The following is a 15,980-nucleotide window of genomic DNA, read 5'->3' on the forward strand; positions in this document are numbered from 1 at the left end:
ACTGTACGCACAGGGGTGCCACGTCAGGCTGATGCTACCGTGGGTGCCGCTGGCCAGGGGTGCCCCTTTCGGGGTCATCCAGACCTGGGGAAGCCTGCATAGTCCTGTTCTGTGGGGTTTTTCAGATGGTACATGCATGGGTCACACAGTTAAATTTGGTGGTTCAAGATTATCATGTCTTAAAGTGAAACAGAGTAACCCAGCAACCCACAGAGTGAGTGAAAATATGTACAGTGTATATTTTCAACAAAGCTCTCCTATCCAGAAGAGTTACAGTGGGGAAAAAAAAGAGGAAACTCCCACAAATCAGTAAGGAAAAGACAACCTAATAGAACAAAGGCAGAAGACTCAAACAGGTGCTTCACAAATGAGGATATCACATAACCAGTAAGCATATGAAAACATTATCAGTTATCAGAGAATGAGGGATGAAGCCCACGGTGACGTGCTACCGTAAACCCATGAGAACAGCCTCAGTGAGGAAGGCGCATAATACCTCATGTTGGCAAAGAAATGGAGCCCCTGGAACTCTCAGACCTAACTGGTTGAAGTCTAATCTGGTATATCGACCTTGGAAAACTCGCAGTATCAGCTAAAGCTGAACATATCCACACGCGCCATTCCATTCCTGGATACACAGCCACGAGCCATGCACACACGTGTCCACCAAAACACGTGGCCAGTGGAATGGATGAAATGTGGTATGCCCACACAAGGGAATATCAGTGACCCTCACAGGGTCATTAAGTCAGGCATTAAGAAATGTTGATGCATTTATATAAAGTGCAAGAACAGACCAAACTAATGTGGGCTGTTAGAAGTCAGGACAGTGGTTACCCCTGGGGGAGGAGCTGGTGGACAGGAAAAGGCAAGAGGGGGCCTTTCAAGGTCCTGGTAATGCTCTGTCTTTTGATCTGAGGGCTGGGTACACGGATGTCTTCAGTTGCGAGAATTTATCTAGGTCATCATCTAAGACATGGACACAACGCATACTTACATCACGCTTCAGTAAAAGTCTATAAAATGAATTTACAAGTCACGATTTATAAGTGCACGCAAAAGAATAGAAAATACATCAGGTACTAGCGTAAAGTAAAGCTCCCCCTGAGTACTATGTGTGTGTCTACATTGAGTAGGGACGTCAAATGTATTTCTTACTGTGAGTCACAGTCCAAAACCTTGAGAGCCACCGGCTCAAACTAACCCTCTCATTTTAAGACGAGGAATCCGAGACCCAGAGAAGAGGGGCATTAAGAGCAGAGCTAGGAGGAAGGCAGAGCTGGGAAGATGCTAGGTCTCCTTTTGCCGATTCCGTGTCTCTCATTTCCCTGCCAGTTGGTGGAATGGTGCATTCGGCGGGTAGACTCCGTCTGGCACCTTCATCTCCGGGAGGCAGTCCTGGGCTTTCAGTCCAAGGGGAGCCATCGCTTTTCCAGCCACAGACGGGCCGCGTCTGAGGCCCGGCCACCTCTGCAGGGGCCTGGCTCCAGCTGCCCGAAGCCCTTCCCGCCTCTCCTACCTAATCTGCTTCCTTCGGCGCTCTAGAAACATTGCTGCGCTCAATCGTGTTTTCATTCGTGTGGGGTGGCTGTCGTGCCAAAGCCATTCTATGGGTACACAAGGTGGAAAACTGTGAAGAAAATGCACTGGGAGAAGGGGGTCCAACAGAATATGCCTCGGTTCTGGCTTTGTGCTTTCAGTGTTACAAAGTCGTGAGTCTAGTCGGCAGACCTGTCCTGCGGGGTCTGGGAGCTCCCAGCGTCTGAGGGTGTTTGATTTGCAGGATGTGGCCCTGTCCCGGCCAGGCAGAGTTTCACAGAGGAGGGAAACGTCCTGTGGATTTTAAAGGCTTAGTATGAGCCTCGCACAGGGCCTGCAACCACCTTAAATAGGAGGGTTATATAACATCAGTGGCTTTCCAAGTCTTTGGACTATGACCCACAGCATAGAATTCATGGGGTGTCTTCACTCAGGACACACCCCCACTCACACTGGGAGATGGGTATGGTTGAGGATGGGATAGCCCAGGTCTCTCCAGGAGGGGCATCTAGCCCGACCTCAGGGACAGGGAGGCAGAGGGGGTCTCAGAGGTTTCAGGGAAGCCAAGAGGCCCGAGCTAAGGATTCAAGAAAGGGGGACCACACAGGCAAGATTGGCGAAGAAAGGCCAGCAGGTGAGAACCTCATTTGAAAGCAGCAGCGTTGTGCTCTAGAAACTGCCTGCGCAGAGTCGAAGTTGAGGATATGTGTGGGGAATGTGGGAGAAGATCCAGAAGAGGTGGGGACAGGAACCAGACGGTGAGGAGCCTCTGTGCCCTGACGAGATGTGTCCAGGGTGAAAAGGTAACCATTCATGAGATCCGTGGAGGCAGGAAACGCCTGTCGCCTTGGAGACAGAGGAGGACACGCAGGCAGGTGCGGCCACGAATGTCAGTGTATCCCACGACTGTGTTTTACAGCACTCCCTTGTGCCACCTTCAAAGAAGACTTTCAGAGAACGCTCCAGACCTAGGCCTGGCTGAAGGCGGGAACTGGAGAGATGAGTAAGAAAGAGTTCCCAGCCTTGCGGTTCTGCCAGTGGACTGACAGGTCAAGACCAAACACAAATTTGACATAGTATTTACTGTTCCAGGGCAGAATGTCCCAAACTGTGTTCCAGGATGCCTCAGCCCTACAAAGTGTTGTTAAGAAAGAGAAGGAGGAGGGTTTCTTCTGGAGCGATCTGAGAAGTGCTGTATACTGAACCGCCCCTGCTAGATCTCACTTCCACCAGCATACTCAAGGCTCTGAGAAGCCCTGTAGTGAGGATGCTAACCTAATGTCGCTCAAACTTATTTGTCCAGAGCCCCTTTTAAATGTTTATTTATTTACTTTGAGAGAGACAGAGAGCACAAGCAAGGCAAAGGCAAAGAGAGAGAATCCCAAGCAGGCTCTGTGCTCAGCCCAGCACGGGGCTTGAGCCCACAACCGTGAGATCATGACCTGAGCCGAAATCAAGAGTTGGACTCTCCACCGACTGAGCCACCCAGGCACCCCTGTCCAGAGCCCCCCCCCTTTTTTGCATATGATTTCAAATCCCTCTCTTTTTCAGGACTTGTGTTAGGAAACACTAACCCAGAGAATGGCCTGAAGGTTGGGAGCTCTGATGAAGGAGAAAAGGACTCTCTCTGCATGAGAGAGGACAGGGAGAGTTTTCCAGAGAGGGAGATTTTGTGTGCATTATATAAGACCTAGTCTGAGACTGGCAGGGAGTCTGGCCCCCATCAAGTGCCGCTAAATAATTAATAAATGAAGGAATGGCTACTGTGTTTGCTGGTGAGAAGAACCCTGAGTTCTCAGCAAGGGCTGGAGATGGAGGGCACACGTTAGCAATGGTGTTGAGCTAACCAATGGCGGTTAGATGTAGGGTCTCTTTCCTCTTACTTGCCCCCCTCTCTTGACTGTTTCAGAAAAGGCATTAGGAGACAGCAAAGGCAAAGGGGTGTAGGGTCACATACTCTAGAGCCAGACTGCCTGGGTTTGAGTCCCAGCTCTATCACGTCCCAGCTGGTTCCTTAACTCTTCTGTGTTTCAGTACCTCTCCCCGTAAGATGGACCTCAAAATAGTGCCCAGGGTTCAGGGTTAATACAGTCAGGGTCCTGAGCCGGCGGGGGCGGGGGGGGGCAGGTGGTAAGCTCCACTTAAGTGCTAGCCGTTCTTCTTTGCTGGCTTCTTCCGCTGGGTCCCTCCCACAGCCCCTGTCTGGGTTCCCTTTCCACTTGCCCAGCGGACTGCAGATCCTTGGATTCCTGAGCGAGGTATTCTGTACATTTCTCCCCCCGCCCCGGCATTGGGAAGGGCCAGGATGATGTTTCTTCATTTTCCATAGTCAGGGCTGTTTGAGGTAAGGCTCAGGTTCCACTCCCGGGTATTAGTGCTTAGCCGCTCCGGCTGAGTAAATATTTCTGAGGAAGTCCAGCACATCTATTATTAATTTACTGCAAGCAGTTGCAGTACGTTCCGTAATCGCTTCTGCCTACAGATGTTTTTGTAGGCCGTGCAGAGTTCCCCTGGCCTTAATGCTTTTCCAGGGGTGTGGTGGCTATCGGTCTCCGCTGCCTTTGTCTCCCTGGGGAAGGGTGGCCAGTGGTGCGGGGTGCACATTGGGCCCTACCATTCTGGCCATGGAGCTCATGGAATCTTTTCTTTACACCCCCCACTCTCAGCTTCATAGCTGGCTTAGTGGCCAGAAACCCCGGTGTCATCCTTGAGAGCACCCTCTCTGCCATGGCCCCATGTCCGGTTGGTCACCAGGCCCTAGTGATGCCATCTCCCAGACCTCACAAACCCAGTCCCTTCTCTCTTGTTCTGCTACCAATCAGCTCGTCCCAGCTGCCGCCCCTTCCCATCCCCCGGGTTCCTGCTTCCCTGATCCCGAAACTACATCAGGGCCCCCGCTTTGCATTGCCATGGAACCCCTGCTTTTTTTAAATCAAGTTTCAATCTTTATATGACCTGTTCCTGTCCAGCCGCTCTGCTGAACTGTTGTCCATGAGGATAAGGGACCAACTTCATCTTACTAATAATGCTTGATGAATAGAAATCTCCTCCCAGTTAGTGACAGACAAGACTGTGCTTTCCTTTTCTCCTCCCTCCCTCCCTCCTTCCTACTTCTCCTTCCTTCTTCTTTTCTTTCCTTTTCTTAATTATAGTTGAAAGGGAGCTAATGATCGCTTAGTCAGATTTCCCAGAGGAATCTCAAGGCCACTGTGGGAAGAAAGGAAGAAAAATAGGTAGGACCTTGAACCCCCAACCTGTCACCAACCCAGAAGTTACCCTTTATCTCCTTACACGTTAGAGTTTTATTATTGATTTTCTTTAGAGAAAGTAAAAAGTAGTTCTTTTATAGGTCTGACTCTGTAGCTGTACTTGCTAAGTTTATTTATTTATTTTTTAATGTTTTTTATGTTTTACTTATTTTTGCGAGAGAGAGCCCCAGCACAGCACGGGAGGGGCAGAGAGAGAGAGAGGGAGACACAGAATCTGAAGCAGGCTCCAAGCTCTGACCTGTCAGCACAGAGCCCGACGTGGGGCTCGAACCCACGAACTGCGAGATCATGAGCTGAGCCAAAGTCAGACGCTTAACTGACTGAGCCACGCAGGCGCCCCATATACTTGTTAAGTTTAAAGCAGTAAGCACCCTTATTGCTATGTGACGTTGAACAAGTTATGGAAGCTCTCCAGGGATAGTCTTATCATCTGCAGAATGGGGTAATGGCAATGTCTACCTCAGAGATTTGTTGGATTAACAAGTAAAGTACCTAGAATAATGCCCAACACATGGTAATGTGTTTAGTTGGTTACTGTGGTTATGGTTGTGATCATCTCCATTCATGAAACCATGCATTGGAGGTCTGCACTTCCATTTGCCTGGAGCATGTCCAAATCTCCCAGTGGTTAGCATTTATACTTTCAGCTTTCACTGGCTGAGACACATATAAGGCAGAAAGCTGCCATGGATTCAATAATGTCTGAACTCAATGTGTGTTCGTCATAACAGCTCCTACATATGTTGTGCAAGATATTGATTCAGTTATAGACAACGCATGGTGAGCCAACATACAGGTTCCTGGGTGTCCCAGTAAAAAACACCCCCCAATTAGAAAACTCTGATCTGGATTATTGCTGTTTCCACCGGAAACATGTTCACGCACACGGTAGGCACTAATATTGATTAAACAAGTAACTGGATGGATGGACGGATGGATGGATGGATGGATGGATGGTTGAATGAATAGGTGGATGAGGCTGTTTCACATTTTCCTCTTGATTTACTTCAAGCATGATAATTGTATATGTGTGTTAATATGGATGTATCTATGAACATTTGCAGAGAAAGCCCCAGCTATTTCTGTCCCAGGGAAGAAGATAGTCATAGTTATGTAGTTTGCATATTTCCCCATTTTTTTAGTTTACAAGGTCATTTTTCACTGGAGCCCTTTCAGCTGTCCAGCATTAACAAAAGATAAGCACTCCTTCTGCCTCTTCCATGCCTTCCTCCTCCAACAATGAGAGCTTTGTGCTGGGAAGATTGCCTATGGATACTTCTTTCCCAAGGCCCCACAGCCTTGTCTGGCTTCTATCAAGAGTATTGATGGGGGAGTGGGAACACAGTTGAATTCAGGGAGCGGTGCCCATGGCCTGGTGCCAGCTCAACAAATCAGGCTGGGGTAGATAATTCAGTGTCTCTTCTGGGATATAGGCAGCCTGTTCACCTGACCGGTTATCCAGCTATCTGCAGCCAGCACCCTGGAAGTCATCAAGCTCTGGTTTCCCAGGGTGTCTTGCTCAAGGCCCAGGAGGGGAAGCTAGGCTGGAGCAAATGGTGAGAGATGGCAGGCAGAAGGACAGGTAGCCAGCGTGAGGGTATGAAGAATCTTACGCAGTAGTTGTAGGCAGCTGCTGTGGCTGCTGTGTCCAGGGCTTCAGTTCACTAATGAGATTAAAATGCCAACAGCCTGCCTCTACACACACTTACTTAGGAACACATTGGCTTGAACTGCTTAATGAGTGTTAGTCAGGAATCTAAGAAAGGCCTGGGCAGGCAGGCGCCTGGCTGATTCCTTGTTGATTAGAATACTAAATGTGGCACCCTTTGAAAGCCCTCGATTGCTTGGAGAGCAAACCCAGGGTTGAGATTTCCTGGTAACCCTTGCATTCCCACTGTTTCCAGATGTTTATAAGTCAGTAAGCTGATCTAAGGAAAGAATGGTTAGTGAGGATGTTTTGACAATGACAGGGACAACAATAATGATGATTATCACAGGAATAAACAGTGGTTATCAAACCTGGCTGTCCACCAGAAACACCCACGGATTTGTTTGTTTGTTTTTTGAAAATACAGCCTCCAAGGCCCTATCCCTAGTGATTTTACTTCTCCAGGCATGGGGGCCCAGGAATCTATACGCTTCATAAGCACACTGGATGATTCTGATGTTCCTGGCTGTACCCTGGCTTTGGGAACTGCTGCTCCGTGGAATGAGAGCACATTGGACCCACACTGGTATCTGACTGTTACTTCCTAAGCTGCATGGCATTGTGCCTATTGCTTAGTCACTCATAATCCTCTAAAAGGGATTATGTAAAATGGTGCAGCCACTATGGAAAGCAGTGTAATGATTCCTTAAAAAATTCGACACAGAATTACCATACGATAAAGCAATTCCACTTCTGGGTATATACCCCCCAAAATTGAAAGCAGGGACTTGAAGAGGTATTTGTATGTACATGTTCATAGCCACATTAGTCACAACAGCCAAGGGATAAAAGCAACCCAAGTGTCCATCAGTGGATAATAAATAAAGGAGATGTAGCATATGCATACACGGAGTATTAGCCTTAAAAAAAGGAAGGAAATTCTGACCCCTGCCACCATGTGGGTGAACCTTGAGGACATTATTCTAAGTGAAATAAGCCAGTCACAAAAGGGCAAATACTGTATGATACACTTATATGAGGTACCTACAATAATCAAATCATAGAGACAGAGAGTAGAATGGGATGTAGCAAAAGAAATTCTAAGAGGGAAGTTCATAGCAGTAAACACCTATGTTAAGAAGCAAGAAAGATCCCAAATAAGCAACCTAATGCCACACTTAAGGGAGCTAGAAAAAGAACAAAGTGAGTCTAAAGTCAGCAGAAGAAAGGAAAAAATAAAGATCAGAGGAGAAATAAATGAAATAGGTAACACAAAAACAAGAGAAAGGATTCTCTGAACTACAAGTTGGTTCTTTGAAAAGGTAAACAAAAGTGGTAAACCCTTAGCTAGACTAACCATGGAAGAAAGATAAAGAACCCAAATCATAAAAATTATAAATGAAAAAGGAGACATTTCAGTTACTACCACAAAAATTGAGGAGGTCATAGAGGCTACTATGAGCAACTATATGCCAACAAACTGGGCAATCTAGAAGAAATGGAAAAATCTTAGAAACATACAGTTTACCAAGACCAATCAAGAAGAAACAGAAAATTTGAATACGCCAATCATTAGTAAGGGGATTGATCAGTAATCAGAAATCTCCCAACAACAAAAAAAAGCCCAGGACCAGATGGCTTCCCTGATGAGTTTTACCAAACTTTTTTTCCTCCTCTCCCTCTCTCTGTATTTTTTTTAATGTTTATATATTTTTGAGAGAGAGAGAAGGAGACAGAGCATGAGTAGGGGAGGGGCAGAGAGAGAGGGAAACACAGAATCCGAAGCAGGCTCCAGGCTCTGTCTGAGCTGCAGCACAGAGCCCAACACGGGTCTTGAACTCACAAACCGTGAGATCATGACCTAAGCTGAAGTTGGATGCTTAACTGACTGAGCCATGCAGGTGCCCCAAATTATACCAAACTTTTCAAGAAGGATTAACACCAATCCTTTCCAAACTCTTCCCCCACCCAAAAAATAAATAAATAAAAGAGGAGTGAACACTCCCAAACTCATTTAATAACCAGCATTATCCTGATACCAAAACCAGAAAAAGACATTACTGGAGAAACAAAACAAAACAAAACACTACAGGCCAATATCCCCAATAAATATAGGTACAAACATTCTCAATAAAATACTAGCAAATGAATCCAAAGGCACATTAAAAGTATTATTCACAATGATCATGTGGGATTTATCCCAGGGATACAAGGTTGGTTCAACATACATAAATCAATTAACATGATATATCACATAATAGAATGAAAGAATCATGATCATCTCAATAGATGCAGAAAAAGCATTTGATAAAATTCAACATCTATTCATGGTAAAAACTCTTAACAAATTAGGCACAGAAGGAACATATCTCAACATATAAAACCATATATGATAAGCCCACAGCTAGCATCATACTCAGTGGTGAAAAGTTGGACGATTTTCATCTATAGATGAAACAAACAAATACAGAACAAAACAAGAGTGCCCAATTTTACCACTCTTATTCAATATAGTACTTAAAGGTCTAGCTAAAGCAGTCAGACAAGAAAAAGAAAGAAAAGTTTTCAGAATTGGAAAGGGAAGAAATAAAATTGTTTCTATTTGCAGATGACATGATTTTATATAAACTCCTAAAGACTCTGCCAAAAATAAAAAAAAGAGAGAGAGAGAGGAAGAAAGAAAGAAAGAAAGAAAGAAAGAAAGAAAGAAAGAAAGAAAGAAAGAAAGAAAGAAAGAAAGAAAAAGGAAGGACGTCAGGAAGGAAGGAAGGAAGGAAGGAAGGAAGGAAGGAAGGAAGGAAGGAAGAAAGAAAGAAACCTGTGAGGTCTAATCAATGAATTCAGTAAAGTTTCAGGATGCAAAATTAACATACAAAAATCAGTAGTGTTTTAGGGTGCCTGGGTGGCTTAGTTGATTGAGCATCTGACTTCGGCTCAGGTCATGATCTCATAGTTCATGAGTTTGAGCCCCACATCTGGCTCGCTGCTGTCAGCACAGAGCCTGCTTTGGATCCTCTGTTCCCTTCTCTCTCTCTGCCCCTTCCCCGCTCATGCTCTCTGTCTCAAAAATGAATAAACATTTTTAAAAAATCAACAGTGTTTCTATATACTAACAACAAATTTTCTGAAAAAGAAATAAAGCAATCAATCCCACTGACAATAGCATCGAAAACGGTAAAATATTTAGGAATACATTTAACTAAGGAGGTAAAGATCTGTACTCTGAAAACTATAAGACACTGATGAAAGAAATCAAAGAATACACAAATAAATGGAAAGGTATCCTGTGTTCATGAATTCAAAAAGTTGATATTGTTAAAATGTTCATACTATCCAAAGCCATCCACAGATTCAGTACAATCTGTCAAAATTCCAGTGGCCCTTTTTACAGAAGTAGAAAAAGCACCCCTAAAAATTTATATGGAACCACAAAAGATCCTGAATAGCCAAAGACATCCGAGTAAGAACAAAGCAGCAGGCATCAAAGTTCCTAATTTTGAGCTATATTATAAAGTTATAGTCATCAAAACGGTGTGTTATTGGCATAAAAACAGAGAAATAGACCAACGCAAAAGAGTCGATAGCCCAGAAATAAACCTAAACATATATAGATAACAAATAGTTTACAAGGGAGCCATGAACAGTCAATAGAGAAAAGACAATAAAGACAGTCTCTTCAATAAGTGGTGCTGGGAATAACTGGATAGTCACACGTAATAGGATGAAACTGGACCCATCTCTTACACCACTCTAAAAAATAACTCAAAATGGATCAAAGACTTGAATGTAAGACCTGCAACTATAAGAACACAGAGGGAAAAAGCTCTTTGCGGTGGGGCTTGATAACGCTTTCTCAGATGTGACATCCAAAACACATGCAACAATATCAAAAATAAACAAGTAACACTTCAAATTGAAATGCTTCTGCACAACAAGAGAAACCCTCAACAAAGTAAAAAGACAACCCACAGAATGGGAAAAGATAATTGCAAACCATTTATCTGATAAGGGGTTAATATCCAAAATATATAAAGAATTTATATAACTCAATAGCAAAAACAAACAAGCAAACAAACAAAACAACAACCCAATTACAAAATGGGCAAAGGACCTTAATAGACATTTCAGTAGGTACATGAAAAGATACTAACATCATTCGTCATTAGGGGAATGCAAATTAAAACCACAATGAGATACTACCTCGCACTTAGAATGGCCACAATCAAAAAGATGAGATAACAATTGTTGGCATCTGTGTGTGTGGAGTGTGTGCATATTTATTGGTGGGTATGTAGACATACACGGAATGTTATTCAACCATAAAAAAAACAAGGAAATCATACCATTTGTGGCAAAATGGATGAACTTTGAAGGCATTAATGATAAATGAAATAAATCAAAAAGACAAAGGGGCACCTGGGTGGCTCAGTTGGTTAAGCGTCCGACTCCTGACTTCGGCTCAGGCCGTGGTCTGATGGTTCATGGGATCAAACCCACTTCAGGCTTTGCACTGACAGCACAGAGCCTGCTTGACATTCTCTGTCTCTCCCTTTCTCTCTGCCCTTCCCCTGCTCATGTGCTCGCTCTCTCTTTTTCTTTCTCTCTCTCTCAAAATAAATAAACATTTTAAAAAAAGACAAAGACAAATACCGTATTATCTTACTTGTAGTTGAGATCTAAAACAACAACAACAACAACAACAACAGCAACAAGTAGTTGAGATCTAAAACAACAACAACAACAACAACAACAGCAACAAGTAGTTGAGATCTAAAACAACAACAACAACAACAACAACAACAACAGCAACAAAAACCCAAACCAGAAAAACAAGCAGAGTCACAGAAAAAGAGACCAGACTTTTGGTTACCAGAGGCAGAAGGTGAGGACGAGAAGAATTGGAGGAAGATGGGCGAAAGGTACCAGATGTCCAGTCATAAGCACTAAGGATGTAATGAGCAACATGATGACCAGAGCTAACACTTCCCTGTTAGATACGTAGGGAAGTGGCGACGAGAGTAGGTCCTAAGAATCCTCATCACAAGTAGAATTTGTTTTTCCATTTGTCTTTTCTTTTTATCATATCCGTGTGAAAAGATGGATTTCAGCTAAGCCTGCTGTGGGAATCGTCTCACAATATATGTAAATCAAATCATCATGCTATACTCCTTAAACTTTTACAGTGATATGTATCAATTGTTTATCAAGAAAATGGAAAAAAATTAATGAAAACTTATTAAGTTTTTGAGCATAAGTATAAAGTACTTATGTGCAGATCTGTGGTAAACATTTTACACAATCCCTAGTTTGCCCTAAAAAGTCCTATGAGGTCTATATTATCATCACTGTTTTACAAATAAGGAAAACTGAGTCCAGTGACTTGTGGGTCCAAGGCAACATGGTTGACGTCATTCAAGAATCAGAACCTGAAATCTGTCTGGCATCAGTGTATTTTTGACTCCAGCAGATTTACTATGTAGGAGGTAAATCAGGGATGATTATTCATTTTCAGAAACAAAATCATTTACTTGCTTTACAGAAGTCCTTTGAAAAGCAACTCTCACGTAGTACGTTTACCGTAAAACCTTGATCATAAAGATTCATCTGGGGAGAGCATTTTCAAGAATAATCTTTCCCATCTGTGTGGCTATAAAACTGTATCAGAACACTGTCACAGGTATTATGTTAAACATCAACTTGACTTAGACAAAAACTTTTCACTCTTTCCTCTATAGTAATACCATCTATTTGGTATTTATTGGTGGTTAAAAAAACAAACAGGCTTTGGTACTAAATTGGCATCCCAGCTTTACTGCTTATTAGCTGTGTGAACTAAGGCAAACTACTTAGCCTCTCTGAATCTCAGTTTCTTCATCTGTGCAGTAAGCATTATTTTTTTTAATTTTTTAATGTTTATTTTATTTTTGAGAGAGAGAGAGACAGAGTGTGAGTGGGAGAGGGGCAGAGAGAGAGGTAGACACAGAATTTGAAGCAGGCTCCAGGCTCCAAGCTATCAGCACAGAGCCTGACGTGGGGCTTGAACTCGTGAACTGCGAGATCATGGCCCGAGCTGAAGTCAGTCACTCAACTGACTGAGCCACCCAGGCACCCCAAGTGCAGTAGGCATTATAATTGGGGTTTTGTATATAATGAATGTTAAGCCCTTGTCCCTGAGTGTCACACAAGTGAGGAATGGCATTTGTAATTTACCATGTTCATCCAACTACCCTCTAAGAATAATTTGGCTTGCTATGTAGGAAACTATAGTCAGATTAACGGGAAGAGATTTTTTTTTCCATTGTCAATTAATACATTGACATTCTGCTTTGTATTTCAGTCTCATGTGAACTTACCGAGTGTCCTCAAATCCCATTAACACGAGGACACTGATGGATTTGAGTTTCTGGAAAAGCCAATCTAATAACCTAACCCTAAGATAGAGAAAAATCCCTATATTCTACTTCTGTTGCCTCAGTTTCCTGATCTTGCTCACAAGATTCTGGTGGTGTTGGCCAGTACCCTAGAATGCCCACCTAGGAATAGCATGTGAGGCCAGCTAGAATGCTGCACCCTCTTGCAGACACTAGGGATTCTCAAGAACAAGGGCAGTTAGATATTGAGATCTGGAGTTCAAGAAAGAGGTCAGGGCTGAAGAATAAGAGTCAGGTTGCAGGCCCCAGAGTAGAAGCAATTATCCAGGAGGGGGTAGCATGAGAAGAAAAGACCAGATTGAGTTTGTTGCAGTGATTCAGGGGAAGTGCAGACCTGAGTCACTCCGTGGTAGTGGGAACAGAAGGAAAGTTATGAAGGTACAGAGTCAATATGATGTGGTTTCCGCTAGTTTTAGGGTTAGAAAAAAGATGTCAAGATAATTCAGAACTAATTCCAGCCCCAGCCCTGTCCTCTGCCCATCCCAGGTGAAACATGTCCCTCCTCATTTATGCCCCCTCTGAGTTTCTCCATAGCAAACCCCACAGTGTATTGTAATTCTCTATGTATCTACATCTCCCACATTTCCATCATCCAAGGGCTTACTGACTTCCTTCCAGGTCCTGAATCAAGTGGTGTTCCCCCCTCCTCCAGGCCTCTGTCTCCCTTATCCTGATTCATTTCTCTTCACAGCACTAGCCACACAGATAATGTGTGTCTCCCCTGGCTAGCACTGCAGTTCCAGAGAGCAGGGACTTGGCCTAGCCTGCTTTGTTTATGACTGTGTTCTTAGCACCTAGAAGAGTACTCGAGGTGTTCACTGAACATTTGTTAAGTCTCCCTGGACTCTTCACATCCCTGACTGCATGTCCCAAGTTCATATGATGTGGCTTCCTAACCATCTTGGCCACAGCCTGGAGACCTCACCCCACACAGCAGTCCAAAGGCTGTCTGCACTGTTTTGTTCTGAATAATTGGGCTGTGATTCCCTTGATGAAGACACCCTGATAAACAGGCCCACTTATATAATTTGTGGGGTACAATGTGTATCCCTTTTAAAAATTATTGAGAATTTGGGGGCGCCTGCTTGGCTCAATCAGTTACGTGACTTTGGCTCAAGTCATGATCTCACGGTTCACGAGTTCAAACCCCGCATCTGGCTCTGTGATGACAGCTTGGAGCCTGGAGCCTGCTTTGGATTCTGTGTCTCCCTCTCTCTCTGCCCCTCCCCTGCTTATTCTCTCTCTCTCTCTCTCTCTCTCTCTCTCTCTCTCTCAAAAATAAATAAGGCATTAAATTTTTTTTTTAATATTTTCAAAAAAGTGTTAAGAATTTGAAGATAGCCACAGCAGAGCATTTAACCAAGGATGGGCCCTTCTGAGTGCAGGACCCTGTGTGACTATACAGGTCACATCTGTACAGAGAGAACCAGGGCTTAGCAGCTTGTAAATATGAAGCTTGGAGTTTCTATTTTGTCATGTAGAAAATAAGGAACTACAGGACGGTTTTGAACAGAGGTGACATTTAAAGTTTATCTCATTTCTTCCCTGACTGTAAATTATACTCATTGTGAAAATTTGCACAAGTGAAACAAGGTACAAAGCCCTGTTAATCTCTTTTTTTCTCCTATCTCCCACCTTACAGGCACCAAATCCAAAAATAACCCATGAAACATTTGGTTAATTTCCTTATCTGAGGTGGGTTTTTTTTTTTTTTCCTGATGTAACATAGTTAAGATCGTACTTCAGCTGCCATTTTTGCCCTGCTTTATTCACATGACATTGTAAGAAGAGGCAGGTCAGGGGATCCCTCTTAAATGTATGCTTAGCAAGATTGGCCTGGAAGCCAGTTTACAGAGTGGACTGGGGGCACAGGGTTGACAGCAGGGACTGAGATAGAGGTAGAGTTAGGGTCCTGGAGGAGAAAACCGGGGAGGCCCTGGATTAAGGGTTTAAGGGTGAGAGTGGAAGGAGGACAGTTTGAGAGCTGAAGCTGATAGGAGGTGACCATAATCTCTACTCCTCTTGAATCCCCTTGGTTAGTGGGAAAGAACAGGAAGATCTGGCCATGTCTTTTGTAGACTCTGCAGGTGACGGCAAGCAGTGGGGCATTTCTAAAACACAACTCTTTGGCTTCTCCTTTCCAAGGTAGACCTGCCCTTCCCTTCCACCCCACCCCCCGCTGCACTCCCCGGCTCCCGGAGCTCCTACTCCCTAAGCTGGGCCCCAGAACAACCTTGGGCAATAGCAAACGGGAATCCATGGTGAGAGCAGGCATCGGCAGATGCCTCAGGGTTTAGATTTGCCCATTTGTTGGTAATCTGCAGTGACTGTGCCTGCAAAGGGGAGAGTTAGCATTGTCGCTGGATCCTTAATTGTGCATTTCATGAATTTTCATGTTTCCGCTCGCAAGCTTAATGTTGCTTTCTCGGTGAGTTTTTTTTGTACTTGAGCATAAGAGCCTTGTAATTACTGAGTGTTGTGGATTGCAGAAGGTGATTAAAATGGATTTCATGAAATCGGAGTTCCCCCACCCCACCCCCACCCCCACTTACACCACCAGGCCCAATAGGTGGGGGAGTGAGTCAGACACAATCCCACCAAGTTCAGATAAGCAGGGTATGAAGGGCATGAAGTTTCTTCTCCAGGCTTTGCCTGCCTGGGTCTTGGATTTGCTCCAAGATGGCCCTCTCTCTTCTCTTCCTCCCCCCTCCTCCTCCCTCTTCTGAATGAAGTCTAGCTGTCTCCCTGACCCCGCCGGGGCTGGCTGCTTTCTCACTCACAGCAACAATAAAACAGAGTGGATTTTCATCTTTGCTTTTGTACCACCACTAAGTGTGTTTCATTTGCCTTCACTGTCAGCCTAGACTCCCACCTGAGAGGGTCATTCATTTTGAATAGAGGCTTGAAAATTGCTAAAACTAGCGAGGGTGTAAGAATTCCCTCTTCAGCCTCCCTTTTTCCTAAGACAAGTTGGTTGTTGATGGAAGTAAGCTCCAACCTCTACCTTACTCTGAATCAGGGAGGGCCAGGTGGTGCTCCGAGGGGGAGGGGGAGGGTTAAAGAATCAGTGACCTAGTGGGGAGGGGGCGGGAG

At 44.3% G+C, this 15,980-nt stretch overlaps 1 protein-coding gene across 9 annotated transcripts in view; it reads left to right on the forward strand.

Moving 5' to 3' along the window:
- TENM4 (teneurin transmembrane protein 4) overlaps positions 1-15,980 on the forward strand; it is a 744,941-nt gene that overhangs the window by 297,701 nt on the left and 431,260 nt on the right. The window lies entirely within an intron of this gene.

This window comes from Felis catus, chromosome D1 (genome assembly GCF_018350175.1).
Source record: "Felis catus isolate Fca126 chromosome D1, F.catus_Fca126_mat1.0, whole genome shotgun sequence".
NCBI lineage: Eukaryota > Metazoa > Chordata > Mammalia > Carnivora > Felidae > Felis > Felis catus.